Source organism: Hippocampus zosterae, chromosome 15 (genome assembly GCF_025434085.1).
Source record: "Hippocampus zosterae strain Florida chromosome 15, ASM2543408v3, whole genome shotgun sequence".
NCBI lineage: Eukaryota > Metazoa > Chordata > Actinopteri > Syngnathiformes > Syngnathidae > Hippocampus > Hippocampus zosterae.
Genome location: NC_067465.1, coordinates 13,933,199 through 13,957,664, shown reverse-complemented (window position 1 = coordinate 13,957,664; position 24,466 = coordinate 13,933,199). Strand labels below are relative to the sequence as shown.

Genomic DNA, 24,466 nt, shown 5'->3' with positions numbered 1-24,466 from the left:
GCCAATCGGCGGCCCCCGCTGCCGCTCGCTACCAACCAATCACAGCCCCCGGGTGGGCTGGACGTTTGTTTACGCTAAGGTCCGCTTTGCTGTTATATAAATGATCGTATGTTTGCTAAAAGAAAGCAGTGTACCACAGCTCTTCGAGTACTTCACTTCGCCGGGCCGTCGCTCCTTACAGTAAAATGCAGTTTTAGTCATTGATTTGATTTCCAAAAGGAAATTTGGAACTGTTCGGGGAGATGGACAGATATAGCAACGTGTCATCTGCATAGTCATGATATTCTGAAGTATTTGACCCAAGAGTCGCTGAGGCTGAACAAAAGGGGTCCAAGGACTGACACTTGTAGGACCCCGCCCCATGGCCATTTGATCAGAGTCAAAACTTCCAAATGGTCTCGGCACCAATCGAAAAGTCCAGAGGGAACTTTCACTGTTTCATTTACGCAACACTAACATCCTCAAAAGGGTCGCGGGGCGTGCTGGAGCCTATCCCAGCCTGAACCGGTTGCCAGCCAATCGCAGGGCACACACAAACGAACAACCATCCATGCTCACAGTCACACCTAGGGACAATTTAGAGTGTTCAATCAGCCTGCCATGGATGTTTTTTGGAATGTGGGAGGAAACCGGAGTACCCGGAGAAAACCCACGCTGGCGAGGGGAGAACATGCAAACTCCACACAGGGAGGTCGGAGCTGGAATTGAATCCGGTACCTCTGCACTGTGAGGTTGACGCGCTAACCACTGGAACGCCGGGCTAATAGTAATTCTAGTTTTAAAAAAAATAAATCAAGTCGTAAAAATGTACTTTCTCTCTCTCTTCTTCTGCATCTGGCAGAGACAGGAGAAAAGGTGAGAGTAACACAATGGACTAGCTCAAGTCACCTAACTTAGGTTTCAAAGAGGCCTAATGGAACAGTGGCTACATTCAAAGTCGATGCCGCAGCGGCGGCAGGCCTGTGGCTGGGAAACAATTCAGTCAAGTGTACACTTGTGACACCAGGACCCTGTAATGAATCATCCAGCGTGGACTCAATGAGCAATCAGCCAAACATTGCCTCAATCAGTCTGCTATTTCTGGGGGCAAAACAGTGTCACATATGTCGGGCTTTCAATATGTGGAAGAAAAACAATATAGTAGAACTGGTGGTAGGTGAATTGTAAATGATTATGTAATCTTGACTAATCACACGGCTCTCTGGGCTGTGTATTGTCATGCGATCATGCCAAATTGCGCTCGCAGATATGTAGCCACATGGTATAAAACGCCTGGTCTTCGCCTCCTCTGGCTCTCTTTTATCAGTCAGCAAACAAGTGAAAACGAGCGCCTGCCCCGTGCATGCAGTATGGAATTCAAGCCATTCCCCTGCGTCCGATTTTCCTGCCTGCTAATGTAATCGGAGGGAAACAGAGTCGGCTTCCCAACTCCACAGCCTCTAGATAAGAGCCATTTATCACGTATCGCTCCTCGGCGGCCCGCTTCGCTCAAGGCCCGGCCAGACGGAGGCCCGGACCCTGTCAAATCACGGAACCAGTCTCCAGAGGGACGTTTGGGTGACTGGATTTTTGGCCAGGCTCAAATGGAACGTTGACGATAACGAGACACATCTATGTCACGAGCGAGGCTTCTACTCTGAAAAGGTCAAAGAAACATTGGGCTGGCACGTTGCACGTTTGTGTGTCATTCGGATTTTATTGGTTTTGACGCACTCAGGTGGAAAGAGAATCCAAAGGGGAGAAGGAAGTTGGCACGTTGCTCATGTGAACACGGGAAGCTGATTGAAAGAAACATGTTTCACAAAATGTGAAGGCAGCTTTTTCTCAGTGACGCACAACCATGTCATTTTTCTGTCACTCTTTGCGGAAAAGATATGTTAAAAAAAGACTTCAAAGACAATAAGTGGACATACAGTATTATGTGCTTTTTTTCCACAACTTAAAACAGTTCCCAGGTGTGCACATTATGCAGTCTATTTTTTTGTATTGCTGGAATGAACCCGATTCAAGCATTTGGCCTGCCAACTCATGGAGCCGAGCTCACCTTCATTCCCCACATGCACGGGCCAATGGTGGGTAGAGCTAGGGGTGGTTCGCTTACAGTCATGAACCTTAAAAAAAACAAAACAACGACAGTATGGGTTCTATTTTCCCTCTTGGTGGCAGCACTTCAACACCAAGTAGCAGAATTACGATTTATTTGTTATTTTTGCCAAATGCTCTGCAGTTGTGCCAATTGTGAGTCTCTGTCATAAAATACATAGAGGAAGAAAGAGTGGTAGTAGTAGGGGGAACATAATAATCATTGCTAACTGGTGGGAAATCTAGAAATTACGGAACATAGTCTTCCTCTAGTCATTTTTATGATGCTAAATGATTGGTGACACTTGCAACTTGATTTGTTATGGCAACAGGTCACTTTATGATTGGCTGTTGAAATGCTGTTGTAGCACAAGATGCAGGTGGGTAATAAGGCATATGTTCTTCCTTTATTTTTTCCTTGGGGCGGGTGGGGGGGAGGTATTAATCAAGGGGCCAATCAGAGTGAGGCATGCCACCAGCTAACCATACCTGCAATATATAATTATTTTACTTGGCTACAAATTCATTGGTAGTTTTTTCAAGTTAAATACAAAGTTGTGTAATGCAGGTTGACTGTCACGTTGAGCCCGAGGCGATGAGAAATCGCCTCGTGCACAACAGAAAAAAACGAGGTGGATCCCCGGAGAAGCAGACAACGAAAAGATCTTGTGAGAACAAAGGGGTTTTAATAAAGAACAAAAGGAGCCCGAACAGGGAAAACGGTAACAGAAAGCGCTGGTCAAATAAGGACCAGGAAAAAATAAGGAAGACAACCGAAAACGCTCGCGAAACGATAAAGGGCGAGGAACTACCGAGATAACAATTTGATCACAATATGAAGTATGCGAAGATTGAGGCCGTAAGGCAATAGGGCAGCGAGAAATTGTCAAACGACGAGAATAGCAAATAGAGAGCAATGGCACGGTAAGGAATTCTCCGGCAGTGAGATGACTGCCGGAGTCGCCTAATAAAGGCACGTAATCAGCCCGAAATAACGGGCAGGTGTGCCGAACAGGCGGCGGGGGAACCCGCCACCTGCTGGCGAGCACGCGACGTGACAGTACCCCCCCCTCAATGGACGCCTCCCGGCGGACTACCCGGTTTGGACGGATGAGCAGTGTGGAAGTCGCGCAGAAGGGACGGGTCAAGGATCCAGGAGCGAGGCACCCATTGCCGCTCCTCCGGCCCGTAGCCCTCCCAATCGACCAGGTACTGGAAGCCCTTGCCCCTGCGCCGAGAGTCCAGGATGGCACGAACCGTGTACACCGGGTCTCCGTCGACCACCCGCGGGGGCGGCGGCGGAGCGGGAGGGGGCGCCAAGGCGCTGGAAGACACAGGCTTGAGCAGGGAGACGTGGAACACGGGGTGGACCTTCATGGAGGCCGGCAGCCGGAGCCTGACCGCGACGGGGCTGATGACGGCCTCGACCTCGAACGGGCCAGCGAACCGGGGCCCCAGTTTGGCAGACGAGCCGGCCAGGCGAAGATCCCTCGCAGCCAGCCACACCTTATCTCCCACCGCATATGAGGGCGCCGGGCGCCGACGACGATCAGCGATCCGCCGGTTCCGGGACGCAGTGCGGGACAACGCAGCCCGGGCCTCCCTCCACACGTGATGGGCCCGCTTAAGGTGGTGCTGCACGGAGGGGACCTCCACCTGCCCCTCCTGGGACGGGAACAGCGGTGGCTGGTAACCGTAGGCTGTCATGAACGGCGATCTGCCTGTAGCGGAGGAGACGAGAGTGTTGTGGGCATATTCCACCCAGGGCAGGTGGTCGGCCCAGGATGCCGGACGGAGGAGACAAACACAGCGGAGGGCCGCCCCCAGATCCTGGTTGGCGCGCTCAGCCTGTCCATTGGACTGAGGGTGGTACCCCGAGGTCAGGCTGGCCGTAGCTCCGAGGGACCGGCAGAACCGCTTCCAGACGCGGGACACAAACTGGGGCCCCCGATCTGACACGATGTCCGCCGGAATGCCGTGGAGACGGAAGACGTGCTGGATGAGGAGGTTAGCGGTCTCCAGCGCCGACGGCAACCTGGACAAGGGCACAAAGTGAGCGGCCTTGGAGAAGCGGTCCACGATCGTGAGCACGACCGTCCGGCCCCGGGAAGGCGGTAGGCCCGTGACGAAGTCCACAGCGATGTGAGACCACGGGCGAGGAGGAATGGGCAGCGGCTGGAGCAGTCCCGCCGGAGGTTGATGCGACGACTTGCCGCAGGCGCAGGAGGTGCAGGCCTTGACGAACTCCGTCGCGTCGCGGCGGAGCTCCGGCCACCAGAAACGCTGGGCGACGAGCTGCACAGTCCGGTTCACCCCGGGATGACACGCCACCTTGGATGCGTGTCCCCACTGCAGGACCTCCGAACGGAGGGCAGGAGGCACGAACAGCCTCCCTGCTGGGCACCCCGCCGGCACCTGCACCCCCACCAGGGCGGACAGGATCCGCTGCTCAATCTCCCACTGGACGGCCCCCACTATGCACTGGGTCGGGAGGATGGTCTCCGGGGAACGGTCCCTCCCCGCAGGTTCGTGGAGCCGGGAAAGGGCGTCAGGCTTAGTGTTCTTAGATCCGGGGGAGTAGGTGAGAACGAAGTCGAACCTGGTGAGGAAGAGGGCCGACCGGGCCTGACGGGCGTTAAGTCTCTTCGCGGAGCGGAGATAGGCGAGGTTCTTATGGTCCGTGTACACGGTAAAAGGTTCCTTAGCCCCCTCGAGCCAGTGCCGCCACTCCTGTAAGGCGGTGACCACAGCCAACAGTTCCCGGTTGCCCACGTCGTAGTTCGACTCGGCGGCACTGAGTCGACGGGAGAAGAAGGCGCAGGGGTGCAGCTTCTGGTCGACTGGGGAGCGTTGGGACAGCACCGCACCCACCCCTGAATCCGAGGCGTCCACCTCTACGACGAAAGGGCGGTCAGGGTCAGGATGTTGCAGTACCGGGGGACTAGTAAACGCCGCCTTAAGATGAGCAAATGCCGTATCCGCGGCAGGGTCCCACTTAAAAGGGATCTTGGTCGAAGTAAGGCGGGTTAGGGGAAGCGCCATCTGGCTGTAGCCACGGATGAAACGCCTATAGAAGTTGGCGAACCCCAAGAAGCGCTGCAGTTCCTTACGGTTGGACGGGACCGGCCATTCAGTGACCGCACGCGTCTTAATGGGGTCCGCCCGTAGCTTGCCCTGTTCTATAATGAACCCCAGGAAGGAGATGACGGGAACATGGAACTCACACTTTTCTGCCTTGACGAAGAGCCGGTTCTCGAGCAAACGTTGTAGCACCAGCCGAACATGTTGCCGGTGCTCATGCAGAGAACGAGAAAAAATTAAAATGTCGTCAAGATAAACGAAACAGAAGATGTTGATCATGTCCCGGAGCACGTCGTTAATGAGGTTCTGGAAGACGGCAGGTGCGTTTGTGAGGCCAAAAGGCATGACGAGATATTCGAAATGGCCCAGGGGGGTCTTAAACGCGGTTTTCCACTCGTCGCCCTCTCGGATGCGAACCAGGTGGTAAGCGCTGCGTAAGTCTAATTTTGAGAATATTGTGGCTGATTGTAATGGAGCGAAGGCGGAGTCCAACAAGGGTAGCGGGTATCTATTTTTAATTGTAATTTCATTTAATCCACGATAGTCTACGCAGGGTCGTAGGGACTTATCCTTCTTCCCCACGAAGAAGAAACCCGCCCCTAACGGTGAGCGTGATGGTCTGATGAGACCTGCAGCGAGCGAGCTGTTAATATACTCCGTTAACGCCTCACGCTCGGGATGGGATACCTGATACAGACGCGAGGTTGGCAACGGAGCGCCCGCCTGCAGGTCTATCGCGCAATCGTAGGGGCGGTGTGGGGGCAAGGAGCGCGCGCGATCCTCGCTAAAAACCTCCCTAAGGTCCCGATAGCACTCCGGCACTCCGTCAAGGCAGATCTCCTCGGGGGGCGTGACGCGTTCGTGCCTCCCGACGGCTGACTGCAGGCAGTGCTGGTAACAATAAGGGCTCCAGCTATCGATAGCGGGGCGCGCCCATGAGATCACCGGGTTATGCGTCTGAAGCCAGGGTAAACCGAGGATGATCGGGGCGTTCCGGGACCGCATAACATAAAAACGGCGATGCTCAATATGATTACCGGATAACGAAAGCTTTAACGGCTCCGTTCGATGCGTTACCACCGCCAGGAGGCGCCCATCTAGATCACGCACCCGCTTCGCCACAACCAACTCCTCTAAAAAGCACCCCAGTTCGGACGCGAGATTAGTGTCCATTAAACAGTCATCTGCTCCCGAATCCACCAGGGCCCGAACCCGTCTTGACCGGGACCCGCCGAATACCTCCGCCTCGAGCTCGAGTCTATTGGGGTGCCCTGGTCGCTTGTCTACTCGCCTAGGCTCGGGGGGCGACGCGCGGGGCCGTGACTCACAGTACTCGGGAGGAGCGTGGAAAGACGATCCCGGATGGCTGGTTGCGGCGCGGGGGGATGGTTGGGCGCCGTTTGTTGTAGCTTGGTCGCGATGACGGCGCCTTCCTTCCTCCGCACCACCGTCCTTGCCGCCCAGCTGCATCGGCTCGTCCCGGGAGTGATCACCGAACCCACGATGTTCCTCACGGTACGTGGTGCGGCGGGACGGGTACCGATCACCTCCACGCTCCCGGCCTCGCTCCCTCAGGCGATTGTCCATAAGGAGGGCGAGGTCGATCAGCTCCTCCAAATCGGTGCTGTGGTCGCGGGTCGCCAGCTCGTCCTTGAGTAATGAGTTCAGGCCACGGCGAAACAGTCCACACAGGGCCCGATCGGCGTACCCGCTCTGCGCGGCCAGGATCCGGAACTCGATGGAGTAGTCAGCGACCGACCGCCCTCCCTGCTGCAGGGCGAGCAGCCGACCCTCCGCCTCTCTGCCCCGCACGGGATGGTGGAACACTCGACGGAAGGCTTCCACGAAGTCAGGATAGGAGGTGCGGAGATTCGGTTTAGCGTCACTGGTCGCGATAGCCCACGACGCCGCCGGACCTGTTAAAAGACTCATGACATAAGCCACCTTGGCGGCGTCAGTAGCGTAGGCGGACGGCTGTTGGTCAAATATTAGCGAGCAATTGTGTAGGAAATGTCCACACTGCCCGTGCTCACCCCCGTAACGAGGGGGATGTGGAAGCGAGGGCTCCCTCGACATAGTAGGGTACGAGGAGGGAGCCTCCGGGGTGGTAGGACGAAGCCCGGAAGGTGGTCTTCGTTCCTCCACCCGAATAAGGCGAGGTTCGAGATCATCGAACCGATGAGCCAGCATGGAGACCGCGCCGTTGAGTTCCGTAAGGGCTTGGCTGTGCTGACTCATTTGCCGCTCTTGTCGAGCAAGAGCGGACAAGATCTTTTCGGCGTCTGCGGGATCCATGGTGGCCGGAGAATTCTGTCACGTTGAGCCCGAGGCGATGAGAAATCGCCTCGTGCACAACAGAAAAAAACGAGGTGGATCCCCGGAGAAGCAGACAACGAAAAGATCTTGTGAGAACAAAGGGGTTTTAATAAAGAACAAAAGGAGCCCGAACAGGGAAAACGGTAACAGAAAGCGCTGGTCAAATAAGGACCAGGAAAAAATAAGGAAGACAACCGAAAACGCTCGCGAAACGATAAAGGGCGAGGAACTACCGAGATAACAATTTGATCACAATATGAAGTATGCGAAGATTGAGGCCGTAAGGCAATAGGGCAGCGAGAAATTGTCAAACGACGAGAATAGCAAATAGAGAGCAATGGCACGGTAAGGAATTCTCCGGCAGTGAGATGACTGCCGGAGTCGCCTAATAAAGGCACGTAATCAGCCCGAAATAACGGGCAGGTGTGCCGAACAGGCGGCGGGGGAACCCGCCACCTGCTGGCGAGCACGCGACGTGACATTGACTAAATTAAGTTTTCAAATGAATGTTGATCTTTTTTATTTATCACGATTTAAGTATCAATCAAAATCATTTTTCCATATTCGTCGAGCCCTCTTCAAACCCCGGGGCCTCAAACTGTGAGGCAGCCACGCTAACCACTTGGCCCACCGTGTTTCAGTATCTTTTACATTTTGATAGCAAACGATGGGATTTTCCTTTGAAAGTTTCGGATTTGTACGAGGAAAACATGAGCGAATTCTGCTGTGGTCTCCTGCGGAGGACGCGTGGCAAAGCTCCAGCGGTACAGCAGCCACACGTGCGCTCTCCTTAACAGCAAACAAGCAAGCGTCCAAAACAGGACGTGCGGGTCAGAGTGGTGCATGTCTGCTTTCTACCAAGCCTGATTGGATCAAACAAGGTCCAGTGTTGCTCAAATGTTGCGGCGAGCACTAATCCTCTCACCCCTGAGCTTCCAGGAGATCCCATGTCTGCTCGCCGTCCGTCACAGCGGACAACATCAGCGACAGTCTTGGTGGAAAGGACGTCTTGGGTTTCATCAGAGGGGTGGGCGGCTACGGGTTGTTTTCCTCAGTGCGTGGCATTTCTTCAAAGGCTGGCAAAGTTTCAGGAAAACGTTACCTGCGGTTTTATTTTGCGGTGGCGAGGGCACCTTATGCCAGCATTCAGCCCGCTGCAGTCTGACAGAGAGAGTTACCTACTTTGGCTTTCCATACTTGAACCTGCAGGAGATCCAAACTGCCTGCGGCTGAGGTTGGAAATAGAATCTACAATCCCGCAGCCTTCTGAAATGACTTCCATGACTACAACCGGCGCAACCGAACCCCTGGATATGGCAATATAAGACCCCTGAAGACGTCTAAACATGTCAATCACTGACAATGTGACACTGTGCACAATAATGGATTGCAGTCCGCTCACCAGCAGGCTTAAACATGATACAATAATGCCGTCTGTGTGTCACTAGCCAAAACATTAGGGACACCTCACGCCAGCCATTACAAGAATCAAATCAAACATTGTTTCTTTACAATGATAGTAATGGCCACTGACTGACACTGGCAGAAATGTATGCATTCAAAATTATGTTTACTATTGTGCAATCGACTTGTAGTAGCATCGTGTACATCAAGAATGGACAAATAACACTCGCTATTATTATTATTATTTTTTTTTTTTTACAAACTCAAATAATTGTTCCAAAATTGTTGATAAACATTCAAGATAGATCAGGCGGGGGGCCTACTTCACTGTCAATGGTATTGCAACCATCTTTTTACCGCATCAAGGTGGCGGCCGCATGTGTGTTGTTTGACCTTAATTGTGATTTTGGTTCTTCAACTCAAGGGCGTGCCCAAAGTCACTTACTGTTGATTACCTGACCCACAAACTCTGGCAGCGCAACAGCAGGATGTTCCTCAGCAGGATACTTTTCTATTTCTGTTCCCTCCTGTAATTACTCCGTCTCAATCCGCACACACTGGGTCGTATCGATGACTGTTTTTTAATATCCTGTGCTTTGCATGTAGCGGGAGAGAAGAGGAAGGGTGTCAGTAAGACATGGCGCAGTAGCTTGACAAGGATTGGCCTCGTGTGTCCGGCGTGGACCTTTCCGAGAGGCCTGCATTTCTTCTCTGAGCGAGCACAGGAGAGAAAGAGAAAAAGAGAGAGAAAGTGAGGGAGGCCGGGGAGGTGAGTGAGCACAGCTGACAGGAGCTTCCTCTGGGTCCTGTGCCTGTTTTCCAAAGGAAGTGCAAGAGGCCTAATCTGTGGCCTCCAGAGTAGTTAGTGAGGGGCGGGGCAGAGGGGGTGGGTGTAGGGGGGTGGGGTGATACATGGTGGCCCCACAACTTATTGTCCACTTTATCATCTGCTGCTTGAGATGGGACTTGCTCCATAGGGACTTGTCGTGGAAAAGAATCCAAAGGAGACTTGCCGGGGATGATGAGAGTACCTTACTGGGAAGTGCGCACGTGCCACGAAAACAGATTTATGTCAAGATCGCATTCATAATACACGAGGGTGGGGGGGCTCTACTGTCCAATGAAAGTTATCCTGGTTGCAAAAAGGGAAAAGGAGCACATACAGCCTTATTCAAGCTTTCAAGAACTGCAGTGAAGATCCACTGTTTGCGAAGATGTCATGAAAGGAAAAAAAATGGAAAAATGGACACCCCGCCCCCAAATAATAAATTGCCTGTATTAATAGTTTGAAAAATACACACCAAACTATGATCCCGAAACACTAACATATTTGCAAGTTCATGTATTATTTCATTGGGAAATGCAATAACCTAGGCGTGCATACCGCTGCCGTGCATATCGCTGCTTTGCATCCATTAGCTATATAAAAAAAAGACCACTTTCCTATTCATCATTTGATTAAACTTTTAACTCGCTGACACCCGCTGTTACTTCACTATTCAAGGAGAAAAGGGACCTGCGCTCAGCCACGAAGAGTGAACATATTTAAGTGATTGATCGCTCCCCCAAAAGGTTTGTAAATAACTGTCGATGTCAGCAGTGGTGGCAAAGCACTCCTTTTCTACTTACCGGTACTTCATTTCTTGGCATCCAGAAATTAAACAGTACTTTTAGCTCATTTACATTTGAGGAGACTAAGCACAAATGAAACAAATAATTCTATTATCATTTTGTTATTTTTTATTAAAAATTTTAATTATTCAGCCCTCGCCTTCCCTCTCCCTCAAATGAGTTTCAACAACGCGAGCATCGTACAGTGTACATACTGTACGTCAAGCCTATTTTCGTTTTGAGTGAGGTACTAACGAAGACGTAGCTTTTGTAATATTGTTCTGTACGTTTCGTCATCCTTTTTAGATTGTCACATTAAATACTGCATGTATTCATTCAAACGTATTAAAAAAGCAAAATAAGCACAAATACTTCATTGAAAATATTGCACTTTCCTCTATTTGTGCTTTTTGCCTCACCAGTGACGGAACCTTTCAGCTGTTCTCCCACTTACGCTACAAGTCATTGCATCAGATTTCTTACATCCTTCCACTGCGCACACACTTGGTTCTATTTTGGGAATTTGTAAAAGACCCTCCCCTCTTTGTTCCAACTGATTAGGGGGTCTTTTGGGAAGTCCGACAGCCAGGACCCTTCCTCTGAGGGTTGCCAAGACACTCAGGTGTTTGCGCATACTTCCTCCGTTGTGCACCACCTGCAAGTGTACTTTTGCGCCACTGGAGCTATTATTGCCGTCATTAGCATTATCGGCATGGATTTTATGAACGCCGCTAACCTACCTGCCATCTGTTGCTGTCACCACGACAACATACCACACAGAATAGAAATACAACTTTTGTTTCATTCTGAGCAAAAGGTGAATTTGGCATTTGACTGCACATGGCAGGTCGAGCAGCTGCGGAACACACTTGATAGTGTTACAAAATGGGTCCCGTGTATGTCAATGGTAAATTAAATATACATTATGTGACAAATGTACAGAGGTGTTGGATTTACATTGTCCATGTGGGATTTTTTTTCAAGTGACACATATCCGATAACATAAGTAGCTCACGTGCATATCTGCCAAACTGAATGTAAGCAACTCCACAATAAGCGCCAATATAAAACTAAAAAAAATACTTTACATAGAGAATAGTAATCTCAACGAAGCATTTCATTGGCCTGAGCTTACTCTTCGCAACATTTAAAGCACTTAAAAAAAAAAACAGGCACATTTCTTAAATCAACGTCAGTATAGGTGAAAATAATAAAACCCTAAACTGATTTACACCATAGTAGCAAATCATATAATTAAAGGAACCTGGCAAAACTTGGCTGATGGATGGTCGAGGAAAGCCGAGGACATCTAGTTTTTAATTTAATTTAATTTAATTTATTGTTCTTATTTAACTCATTCAGTACCAGCCAATTCTGGACCAAGTCTGAAAAGACGTTTAAAAATGTCTTTGGGAGTGAATGAGTTAATGATGGATGCACCTGTGATGTCACAGATATCGACCATTTTTAATTGACTATGCTTTCACAATAATTTCAATTTACAGCATTTTTTTTTGTGGGAAGGTGTTCATTTGTGTTGTATGTCACCCATTGGTGCATTTAGAAGAAGTCAAGCTGGTATTGACGGAATATATTTGATCGCTGTGTTTACGCTGCACTCGCATTGGCATATCGCTGATACGTATTTGATTTTTATCGACATTTGGACAATGCCGAAGACATCGGATTATATGCGCTTTTTTTTCTACGTTGCCATGATGCATTTCCAAATTGTGGCACTTGAGAAAAAATACAAAATAAATAAACCAAAACCAAAAACTGAGGACATAGTGCCACCTATGGTTATTGAGTCACCTTGTGTTTTTGCTGAGCCAAGCTGTCAGTATTCCTCTGGCTTCGAGTTGTATCTCTTCATGGTGAAAAATGACAGGTGAGAGAATCTCTCTGATCCCCTTTGACACCCCGTAATCGAGTTAAGGTCTCTGGATTAGAGGTTTCTTTTGAACTGGGTCGAGGTCAGCTCTCTATTCTGCCTACTACATAGTTGAGAGAATGAGAAATGGGCTGACATTCATTTCAGGAATGTCTGCGCCGGCGGGATAGCGATAGATGGGGAGACAAAGGCCCCTCCGTGAGCCGTCACCTTACCGTGGTGGAGGGGTTTGCGTGTCCCAATGATCCTAGGAGCTAAGTTGTCTGGGGCTTTATGCCCCTGGCAGGGTCACCCATGGCAAACAGGTTCTAGGTGAGGGGCCAGACAAAGCACGGCTCATTGACCCTTATGATGAATACAATAGGTGGACCAAGGTTTCCCTTGCCCGGACGCGGGTCACCGGGGCCCCACTCTGGAGCCAGGCCTGGAGGTGGGGCCCGTTGGCAAGCGCCTGGTGGCCGGGCCTACACCCATGGGGCCCGGCCGGGCACAGCCCGAAGAGGCAACGTGGGTCCCCCTTCCCATGGGCTCACCACCCATGAGAGGGGCCAAAGGGGTCGAGTGCAATGTGAGCTGGGCGGCAGCCAAAGGCGGGGACCGTGGCGGTCCGATCCTCGGCTGCAGAAGCTAGCTCTTGGGACATGGAATGTCACCTCTCTGGCAGGGAAGGAGCCCAAGCTGGTGTGTGAGGCAGAGAATTTCCGACTGGATATAGTCGGACTTGCCTCCACACACAGCCTGGGTTCTGGTACCAGTTCCCTCGAGAGGGGTTGGACTCTCTTCCACTCTGGAGTTCACGGTGAGAGGCGCAGAGCAGGTGTGGGCATACTCATTGCCCCCCGGCTCAGTGCCTGTACATTGGGGTTCGCACCGGTAGACGAGAGGGTTGCCTCCCTCCGCCTTCGGGTGGGTGGACGGGTCCTGACTGTTGTTTGTGCATATGCACAAAAACAGCAGCTCAGCATACCCACCCTTTTTGGAGTCCTTGGAGGGTGTGCTGGAGAGTACTCCTGCTAGGGACTCCCTTGTTCTGCTGGGGGACTTCAATGCTCACGTGGGCAATGACAGTGAGACCTGGAGGGGCGTGATTGGGAACTCGAGTGGTGTTTTGTTATTGGACTTCTGTGCTCGCCACGGATTGTCCATAACGAACACCTTGTTCAAACATAAGGGTGTCCATATGTGCACTTGGCACCAGGACACCCTAGGCCGTAGTTCGATGATCGACCTTGTAGTTGTATCATCAGATTTGTGGCCGCATGTTCTGGACACTCGGGTGAAGAGAGGGGCGGAGCTGTCAACTGATCACCACATGGTGGTGAGTAGGCTCCGATGGTGGGGGAAGATGCAGGTCCGTCCTGGCAGACCCAAATGTATTGTGAGGGTTTGTTGGGATCGTCTGGCGGAATCCCCTGTCAGAAGGAGTTTCAACTCCCACCTTCGACAGAGCTTTTCCCATGTTCCGGGGGACGCGGGGGACATTGAGCCCGAGTGGACCATGTTCCGTGCCTCTATTGTTGAGGCGGCCAATCTGAGTTGTGGCCGTAAGGTGGTTGGTGCCTGTCGTAGCGGCAACCCCCCGTACTCGCTGGTGGACACGAGAGAGTTTGGTGAGGCCATGGAAGCCGACTTCCGGACGGCTTCGAGGAAATTCTGGTCTACCATACGACGTCTCAGGAGGGGGAAGCAGTGCACCACTAACACTGTGTACAATGGAGATGGGGCGCTGCTGACTTCGACTCGGGACGTTGTGAACCGGTGGGCAGAGTACTTCGAAGACCTCCTCAACTCCACCAACACGTCTTACTTGGAGGAAGCAGAGCCCGGGGACTCTGAGGTGGGTTCTCCTATCTCTGTGGCTGAAGTCACCGATGTGGTTAAAAAGCTCCTCTGTGGCAAGGCCCCAGGGGTGGATGAGATCCACCCGGAGTTCCTCAAGGCTCTGGATGTTGTGGGGCTGTCCTGGTTGACACGCCTCTGCAACATCGCGTGGTCAACAGGGAGAGTGCCTCTGGATTGGCAGACCGGGGTGGTAGTCCCTCTTTTTAAAAAGGGGGATCGGAGGGTGTGTTCCAACTATAGAGGTATCACACTCCTCAGCCTCCCTGGTAAGATCTATTCAGGGGTGCTGGAGAAGAGGGTCCGTCAGGAAGTCGAGCCTCAGATTGAGGAGGAGCAGTGTGGTTTTCTTCCCGGCCGTGGAACAGTGGACCAGCTCTACACCTAAGGGTGGGTCCTCGAGGGTATGTGGGAATTTGCCCAACCAGTCTACATGTGTTTTGTGGACTTGGAGAAGGCGTTTGACCGTGTCCCTTGGGGAGTTCTGTGGGATGTGCTTCGAGGGTATGGGGTACCGAACCCCCTGATACGGGCTGTTCGGTCACTATACCACCGATGTCAGAGTTTGGTTCGCATTGCCGGCAGTAAGTCGGAATCGTTTCCAGTGGGGGTAGGACTCCGCCAAGGCTGCCCTTTGTTGTCGATTCTGTTCATAACCTTTATGGACAGAATTTCTAGGCGCAGCCGAAGCATTGAGGGGGTCCGTTTTGGGGGCCTCAGTATTGCATCTCTGCTTTTTGCAGATGATCTGGTGCTGTTGGCTCCTTCAAACAGGGCTCTCCAACTCTCACTGGAGCGTTTCGCAGCCGAGTGTGAAGCGGTTGGGATGAAGATCAGCACCTCCAAATCTGAAACCATGGTCCTCAGTCGAAAAAGGGTGGAGTGCCCCCTCCGGGTCGGGGAGGAGATCTTGCCACAGCTTGGTCATCCGGGAGGGGCTCAGAGTCGAGCCGCTTCTCCTCCATATCGAGAGGAGCCAGATGAGGTGGCTTGCGCATCTGATTCGGATGCCTCTTGAGCGCCTCCCCGGTGAGGTGTTCCGGTCATGCCCCACCGGGAGGAGACCCAGAGGAAGACCCAGGACACGCTGGAGAGACTATGTCACCCAGCTTGCCTGGGAACGACTCGGGATCCCCCGGGAAGAGCTAGACGAAGTAGCTAGGGAGAGGGAAGTCTGGGCTTCCCTGCTAAAGCTGTTGCCCCCGCGACCCGGCCCCGGATAAGCGGTAGATGATGGATGGATGGATGGGGAGACAAAGGCCTTTTATAGGACTTACATATTCAACAAAATAGTAACAGTTTTTTCTGTTGTGAAAATTGTTTTTCTCCCCCCAAAATACAATTCTGTTTTTGACAGCATCTCACAGCTACCGGTCCTCATCAGGATCATTTGTGACCTGGAGCCAAAGCCAGCGAGACCAGGACAGACCCCGGACTGGTTGCCAGTCAATCGTGGTACACATGCGGAAAAACAAGCGTTCACATTTCCACCTGTTGTCGAATTACAGCCCGACAAATGTCACGTCGTGGTTTAGTAAATTCACTTTCAGGACTAGCTGCGATCTGATCAAAACAAATGATGAACCCTGCTCACCATCAAGGGGCGGAAATATATCCCAAGCCTAATGATGGGATGGTCAGCATTTTGGCTCTTACAAGTCATCACAAAGCTCCATTTGGTTCAACAACAGTGACACAGTGGGCGTAAATACTGACTGGCTTCATCATACCTACAAATAGAGGCTGTACAGTAGGCAACAATACTGCAGATGACCAGGGTGTAGCTCACTGCAAAACTAATATTTATTAAAAAAAATTTAATGACCGGAATAGAGTCAACTGTGTTGCTTTGGGCATCATGTTCTTATTTTATTTCTGAAACCCACACATGTACAACAGATGATATAAAGGATGGTGTCGGATAGGGACACAATTACAAGCAACTGCGTGAGAGTCATGTTTCTTGGAAAATGGACGTCATACACTACTGGCCTATCGTTGATGACATAATCTGAATTCGTACGCAATATTGTAACATACTCGTTAAGTCAGAATTATACTAAAATGATGGCAAACATGTTTAGATCATAAACATTAAACAACCAAATGAAAAATAGGAAGTATGACGCCAACCGAGCATGTCATCTTGTGGCAGCTGACTGTGTATGTTGACAGCACAGTGCAAACCAGTTCATTCCGCACCATTTGTAACTGTCACATGGCATTGAAAATGCATCGTCTGTAAAGAAACGCTTCACAAATGGAAAGAACACTACGTCAAGGAACAGCCAACATACAAGAATTAGTACTGTTTGTGAGCCCCCCCCCCCCCCACCCCCCTCCAAGTGTTGAACTCATCTTGCACCAGTGGCCTTCAGGTAACTTGCACCAACAACCCCAACCAAACAGCTCCTACACAAACACAACATCTCACTCGAGACGTATCACCTCAACGTTTCTGCCTCGACTTATTTGTGCAGTGCCACTTCATTTCTAATGTCACAAATTATTAAAAGCTTCACTCGTTGGCAGACGTGTTGAGGAAAGCTTACGTCCAGCGGTGGTATTCTACCATGTTAAGACTTCAACTGGGCCAGGCCCCCCACTCACTGCCTTGGCCTGGCATGTTGTGTGAAGGCAGGAAAGAGACAGATTCACTGGTGGCTCATTACAAGCCATTAAGGAGCAGCGTACAGACAGGATACGTGTAGTGAATAGAGGAAAGCAGGGCAGGGCTGAGGGCACTGTTACTCTCTCAACTCCTCCTCACCCCCTCCGACACTCACACGCCGTTATCTTCTCCACACAGCACTTCCTATGGCCCCACAAGCTTTCTAACAAGCTCCTGCTCTTAGCTGTGCCAGCTAATGTCTCACACCCTCTCTGACCTGATGGCCAGGAGTCCAGGCGCGCTGATAACACATTTTTCATTGCCACTGCCACTATATTTTCGTCCAACGCCTTATCTCACATTTGTTCCCTTTGTTTGAACGTATCTTTGCCCCAACTCACCTCGCGCTCGGTGTTTCTTTTGATATCTTTTCGGTACAGTCAGTGCGAAGCGTACAGTGAAGAGCCGGATGAGCCTCTGTAAAAGCAGAGGGAGCTGCAGCATGCAGGATGGCCTACTGTCTGGGGCAGCTGGGTCATTGAGGTGTTAAAAAAAAATGGGGGGGGGGTGGGGGGGGGGTTAATCACGGTTGCCATTGTGGCTCGAATGGCGTCAAACAGAAGCACCACCTGAATGTGACCTGCGGCCTGGTAGGGCAGCGAAATGCGTTATCAGTAGCTGCCCATCATAAATCAAGGGGACTCTCTGGAACAAACAGCAGTGAATTTCCATGTAGTATTGTTTTAAGACGGTTATGAAGGACGAAATGGAGGTTGAGGCTTAGCACCAGAACAACAACTTCAACTTGGGGTGTGGAATAAGACTAAAGAGGCTCAGCCAAAGGGGAAAATCGATCGAAAGTCTCATCTGTAGTGAAGCATATGTAAGACTGTACAATTTTGCCATCCATACATCCAATTTCTTTAACCACAATTGTCTTTATAAGAATCAGAAGTGAATTTGATCCTATCTGACTGGATGACAGGCGGCGCAGCACCATGTCCTGGCCACCAGCCAATGTCAGGTATGACTTTACCACAGTTAGTATTTGAGTTTGGCTTTGAGTTTGGAAGGGGCCACTTGAATGATTCAAGGTACATTTTTCAGCTACTCACGGACCTGATAACCTAAACATTACCCTTCATGACACAGGCTTTGGTTTTGGAAGATTCTTGGACTATTTGTAATTATTCAGGACCGTAAACATAATTTGCGGGAGAATTTGGGGACCTGTAGAAAAAAATACCAAATTTCAACATCTCCCCTCCAGCACAGACTTAAATATGATGGACTAACAATGCTGCTTACCCTTTGTAGTGAGAAGTGATGCCACCGGTGGCCATCTTGTGTTGCCACACTGTCAGCATGCCTTACTTGAATATTGTACATTGATTTCATTGCAGCATTTTTACATTATTATCTTTCTCTATGACAAAATGCCGCCATGTGTGGCCAATGGTTATACCAGTACTTCTGTGAGAAAATGTTGCATGCACGTTTCAAAGGTTCTCTTTTAAGTTATATCTCTGAGAGCCACTCAAAGATTCATATGCATCATGTTGTCAGAACCATGAACAATGAAATGAAAACAAAGACCACCAGGGACAACCCCTCCACCACCACTGTGAAATGTAAACCTAAAATCTGTAATTCACAATTCACGATACCAAGATAATACACTCTGACTGGCCGATGCAAAGCGTGAAGTTTGTTCTTTGAGAGTTTCTCATGATTCAGGAATCCTAACGTAAAACATGCACTGGTAACGGTGTTGCTTCTGGTTTGGAAGGTTAATTTTTGGCTGTGGCTGTGGTGTCCATCCATCCATCCATTTTCCGATCCGCTTTATCCTCACAAGGGTGGCAGGGGGTGCTGGAGCCTATCCCAGCCGTCTTCGGAGAGTAAGCGGGGGACACCCTGAACCAGTTGCCAGCCAATGGCAGGGCACACAGAGGGGCGATTTGGAGTTTTCAATCAGCCTGCCAGTCATATTTTTGGAATGTGGGAGGAAACCGGAATACCCAGAGAAAACGCACGCAGGCCCGGGGAGAACATGAAAACTCCAGACACGGAGGCCGAAGCTGGAATCAAACCCGGTATCTCTGCACAGTGAGGTCGACGAGCTAACCACTGGAACACCGGGATGCCCGCTGTGCTGTTCATCAACTCAAATTATTGGCACCCTCCAACCTGCAACTATTGGCAGAGCTTCGAAATTAGCCCCTCCAAAATAAAGGCAACCTGTGGGGTTTACGCTCAGGGCCAACAGTTTGGATTTGAGGGTCTAAGTGTGAGTCTTGCCTTGCTCAAATACACTTGTAGGTTCAACAACAGAAACAAATTTGTTAAAGAAAATGGATATGTTAAGAAGTGACCCCTTTCCCACTGACCTTAGTTGATGGTACTGAAATGTTATGTCAACACCATTAGCAAGGACCTCTCAACCTGAGACTTTCCCCAGTTGTTCATTCCCTATTCGTGTTTTTTTTTCTGAGGTAGTTTTACTGTGGGACCGATCATTTTGTCCACTTATAAAACAAAACCCCTTTTGTCTTCACTTGCCACGTCTGTCAAATATTAACATCACTAGCGCTGTGTCATTATTACCGTCAGTTGAGCGAGAATCGTTTTGCTCTTGCGCGTTTGAGGTGTTACCACAACGACTAATCCTGTTTTGTAAACTGCTCTGCTCACTCTGACGGAGGCTCCGCGCTGCTTTCGGAAAATCAAATGGAAGTCAATCGCTGTTTTGACAACCAAGAGGCAGCGTTCAGTGCTGAATGGGTGCGGGGGAGCAACCGCGCACGTGTCCGAGGTGTTACCTTCAACACATGCATTTCCTAAATACTGCTGCCAATGTGAAGCTTGACAAGTTCAAAAACCCTGATAAAATGATGCTTACCCTTCCCAAACACATTTTTCATTTGATTTCCGTCAGTGAGAATACAACAGGATTAGAAGCTTTCCTCACTTTTAGTTTTTTGAAACACATTGCTCTAATCCTATGCATTCATCAAGCTCAAGAAATTTGCCTTGTTGATCGAAACTACAGGTTACCACAATCCAAACAATCCAAATTGATAATTAAAACCCTCAATTACCTAATTTGACCATTCACAGTGAGAGTCAATATTAGATCATAATATTTGAATAAATGCAATTTTGACATATTGTTTTACAGTGACTGCAGGGAACAGGCAAGCAACTACATCAACCACTGGCGTAACACTTCAATGCACCCTGTAACCTGGTAACATGATAAGCTGTCCACATTAGTAACTGCTGTCCCTGAAAGGGTTAAAGGACACGTATTGTGTAAAATTGGCTTTCTGGTTTAGTTGTGCATCAACAGTTGGGTGAATGTACCCTATCGATTGTGAAATTAAAGCATTTGTGGGCTGGGTCTGGTTAAGTATGGCTTGGCACAAGCATTTGCTTTTTGCAAATGGGGGTGCGGGGGTGTCAAGAAGTCTCCAATAACGTCCCGAGAATTGTGAGATTTATAGCTAGTTGCTCTTTTGGAAAATTGCTGAAGTACTTTGTAAAATCACAAAACATAGCGGCAAAGTCGTCCAGTTGGCAACACTGAGTAGCCCGCTTTTGATGCAGCGTCTTCGTTCGTCACGGTAACGAATGCGGTTTAAAAGGCACTTGAATGAGACGGAATTGCCCCACCAAACTGAGTGAGACGTCAGGTTTAGACATCTCAGTGCTTTTTAAGATTGTTATAAAAATGCATGTTTATGTGGTTAGTTTTTATTATCTGCTTTCCTTGTCAGTTTGCTTCAACACAATTGGATTACAACGTGACATAACATCAATGAATGTCATACCTGAAGCATCAAGAGTCATGATTCAGGCTAAAAAATATGTCAAGCACAGAGCCTCATCCTGAGGAATAACCGCCTCCATTTTAGCTTTCAGACAAAAGTCAGACGCGATTCCAGTCGGCCAGACTAAGAACATTTGTCTCAATAAGTGATGAGTTTGTGTCCCGTTATTTTCTCATTTCCTGTACTTAAAATAAGAAAGCCGTGTTTGCTTTTACGCCAAGCGCTAACTCGTTCTGAAGCTAGTTATCAAATAACTAAATCAATGCAATACGGGGGCCTGTTTTCAATACTTTGTGGTCGGGGAAGTGTTGTCACATGTGCAGACAGCATTCCATCCTCCTACTGTATCAGCCCTGACTGGCACAGCAATGTAATGGTGCACGCTGCCAGTTCCTGATGAGCAACGCAGCTGCACGGATTTTCATATTTGTGTCTCCTCAGTTTCAAATCAATAGCTTCATGCCCCGCCGGGGGAAAAAATACCTCAATGTGTCGCTGGTTTGCTGATGGATGTGTAGGATGGCGTTTCGACTTGAAGCCTGCTGGTCAGCTGCGTGAGCTGCACGGGAGGACCACGGTCTGCCTTCAAAACACCCACGAGGACACCCTGCAGAAAGAAGTATGTTGACGCACGTGTGAAAGGAGAGCTGAAGTTGTTTATAAAAACATAATGAGGACACTGATGCAGGAGTTGTTGTCGGGTGTATAGACAGACATTTTTCAGTGGGGTGGCCAGTGGGGAGCATACCACTGTAGAGTGACCAGAAATATGTTCATGCATGCACATGCACTTTTGTATGCTTCCAACCCCATCTGTAACTGTGAAGATCCATCCATCCATATATTTCTGCTCCGCTTATCCTCACAAGGGTGGCAGGGGGTGCTGGAGCCTATCCCAGACGTCTTCGGGCAGTAGGCGGGGGACACCCTGAACCGGTAGCCATCCACTCGCAGGGCACACAACCATCCATGGTCAGTGACACACCTAGGGACAATTTGGAGTGTTCAATTAGCCTGCCATACCCGTTTTTGGAATGTGGGATGAAACCGGAGTACCCGGAGTAAACCCACGCAGGCCCAGAGAGAACATGCAAACTACACGCAGGGAGGCCGGAGCTGGGATCGAACCCACGCCTTCTGCATTGTGATGTCGACACGCTAACCACTGGACAACCGGGCCGCCCGTGTAACTGTGAAATCATTGTTTATCATATCATCCACAGTTCGGGTTTCAGGAACTGACATTTGCCCAACACCCTCCATAACACAAGTAAGATCAAGTCCACATCAAAAACTAAAATATACCCAAAAATATGTGTGCATTTTATTTCCTGAAAACATCAATGTGGATGGTATGATAAATGACTACGTCTCAGCCATCAGTCATGATTCTGACTGACACTGCCATTGTAAAAATCAAATGTTCTTCGTGAAAATCAGATTCTTCATAAGGTTTCCATTCGGATCAAGTGTTCTTCAAATATGCAGTTAGTAGAAATGAAGTGTGGGTATCAAGGCATCCAGAATACTGCATCAATGTGAAAATGGCAGCAAAGTCAGCTGTCTCATAACTAGCCTCCACATAACTCCGACCCTGGTTGCTAAAAACCACAGCTCACGCCCAGCCACACTCCCATTCAACACATACATGATTTTCTCCAATTCTTATGCTTGCAATTCTGGGGATTAATTCAAATAGGTCGAAAACATGGTTTGAAAAGTTTACTTTCAGAGGTTTGATTTTGTTTTGCAAGTTGATATTAATGGCGGTCCAGTAGTCAAGTGGTTAGCACGTTCGTCTCAGCGTGCAGAGGTGCAGAGTTCGATTATGCTCCACTTCTGGCCTTCCTGTGTTTTTATGTTTGCCCTGCGATTGGCTGTCGACCAGTTCAGGGTGTCCCCCACCTACTGCCCAAAGACAGCTGGAATAGGCTCCAGCACGGCCGCAACCCTCATGAGTTTATAAATATATATGTATGGATATTAAAAGTGACTACTGCTGTTAAATTTCACTTGGAATTGGCTGGTTGAAGATTCTTCACGTGAAAGTGAAAACAGCAGCTTGCGCTGATCATTTGCAACCAAAAGGGTCCCTTTTGCTAATTGATTGGCACACATTTTGAAACAAAGTAGCTGACTGGTTTATACTTGGCAGACGATTTCTATTTATGTTCCGTTTTAATGGCTTCCTGCGCGGCTTTCCAATCAAAGCACGGCTGTGTGCTGCAGATTTGATTCAAAACAAGACAAAAAAATAATCATGCTACTGCTTTCGAGAGCTCTACTGGCTATTTCCTGCATTTGGAGTTGTAAGTCACTCAACATGATGAAATAAGGCAGAATTGCACAGATTTGAAACAAGACACAGAAATCTACTGTGACATTCAATCGGCAAACCCCAAAAAATGCAATTTCTGTTGAACATGTGCGTGAATGCTGAAGAGCTGATGCTGAATTGGTTTCGAAAGAGCAATATTTGAAAGTTGAGCTAGTTTGATGAGTGAGTTTGATCTGAATTTGTCCAGATGTTACATTGATTTGGGAGTTTCCTCATGGAAAATGTGGAGTCCTCCTCATTGAGCAAAGTAGGATTTTTTTGTTTGTTTTTTTCTTTCTTTTTTCATTCAAATTTTGTTGTCATTGAAAGTTGTTTGAATTAGTTGTGAAATGATGAACTTTTTTCAATTTCTCTATTAATTTTAGAATGTATTTACAGAGAATTTTGAATTTTTCAATCAAGTGGACATTTTGGAATGTTGTGAAAAAGATGATTTTTTTCATTTAAGTTGTAAAAACCTGAAAGTATAAATTGCTGACATTTATAGCAACAATGTTAATGCAACAAAGCAACCAAATAGTTTTTATTTGCATCTTTGGAGTTAAAAAAAAAAGGGACAACCGTTCTCTCAACCTGGATTTCTTTGCTGTGGAAACAGCAAAACTGATTTCATTTAGTTGAATTGCCAAACTTAAAATGTTGTCAAAGTTTGCTCCCTTGGAAGTTTGAGTCCATCCAACATTTTTTTACACTGTGGCTTGAATTGTAAGAGAGACAGTGAATGTGATTTCATAGTTTCTTTATAAAATTTGTATTGTCTCACGAAAAATGTAGATTAAAAATTGTGAGCTTGTTAAATTTATTTTGTGCTTGAAAGAGTAGAATTCAAAGTTGTGACTTATATTGAAATGTTTCACGTTTTGAGTTCAGAACGGGTTGAATCAGTTGCGAAATGTGAAGCTGATGTCAAGTTATTTTTTTCTTTTCTTGTGGAAAATGTGTGACTGGACGTTTGTGGTGTGTGGGAAACAGCCAAAGCAATGAGACGTAGTGATGATTTGAATCGTTTGAGGAATACAGAATACCCAAAAAAGCGAATGGAAGAATCGGAATATTTTTAAAAAATGCTTTAAAAGGTGTGCAGATTACATAACGGTGCTAGAACGCTCTTCAGCATTGACAAGTGAAGAAAGAGCCTGCAGCAGAGTATTACGCAGCACATTCTGCAGGTCCATTCCACAAGTAACAGACAGGTGGCAGCAGAGAGCCATGTGGGCAGGCAATGCAAACAACAATAAGAACACACACAAGTGGATTCTTAATGCGCATAAATAAAAAATGGTTTGTTCCGCCGCATTCATTTCTTACAGGCAGCAATTCAATTTCAAGGAACACAGCGGGAAGGGCTCAAGTACTATGCCGTGCTCTCTAAAAATCGGATGCATTATTATTTCTTTTATGAAGTAATCAAAGTTTTGAATTGCAAATCCATTTGAAAACATGAGTCATGCCATAAT

General features: G+C 48.7%; 1 long non-coding RNA gene across 2 annotated transcripts in view; it reads right to left on the bottom strand.

The window, feature by feature from the left end:
- The window catches only part of LOC127616805 (uncharacterized), a 53,573-nt gene extending 32,300 nt beyond the window's left edge, over positions 1–21,273 (bottom strand). For both annotated transcript variants that reach the window (XR_007967191.1, XR_007967192.1), the window contains exon 1: positions 21,155–21,273. This is a non-coding gene — a long non-coding RNA (uncharacterized LOC127616805). The remainder of the gene's footprint in view (positions 1–21,154) is intronic.
- Positions 21,274–24,466: the final 3,193 nt, after the last annotated feature.